This window comes from Austrofundulus limnaeus, unplaced genomic scaffold (assembly GCF_001266775.1).
Source record: "Austrofundulus limnaeus strain Quisiro unplaced genomic scaffold, Austrofundulus_limnaeus-1.0 Scaffold81, whole genome shotgun sequence".
In the NCBI taxonomy this organism is placed as follows: domain Eukaryota; kingdom Metazoa; phylum Chordata; class Actinopteri; order Cyprinodontiformes; family Rivulidae; genus Austrofundulus; species Austrofundulus limnaeus.
Genome location: NW_013952483.1, coordinates 1,044,591 through 1,044,965, shown reverse-complemented (window position 1 = coordinate 1,044,965; position 375 = coordinate 1,044,591).

Here is a 375-nt window from a genome sequence, read left to right as displayed (position 1 = left end):
CTCAAAAATGCAGCCTAGGTGGAGTAGTCGAACACAGATCCACTGATCCTTCAACACAGAGCATCTTCAGAAGACAAGTTGATAAAGTAAATTTTAAAAATMTGWATTGTTTGATACAAGTGTGTATTGAACCTAAAGCACTGTTCGATACGGTTCGATACAGGTACATGCATTGTTGCACCCCTAAAAATTATGCACAATAAACAAACCCATAAAAAACAGCAACAACAACAACAATACGATAAAAACTATCATTAAAAAATGTAATGATCAGGAAAGATACAGTTTAAGGAATACAGTTAAAAAGATGTGTCTTAAGCCTGCTCTTAAAAATAGCAACACTCTCTGCAGCCCTCACATTTTCAGGCAGACCGT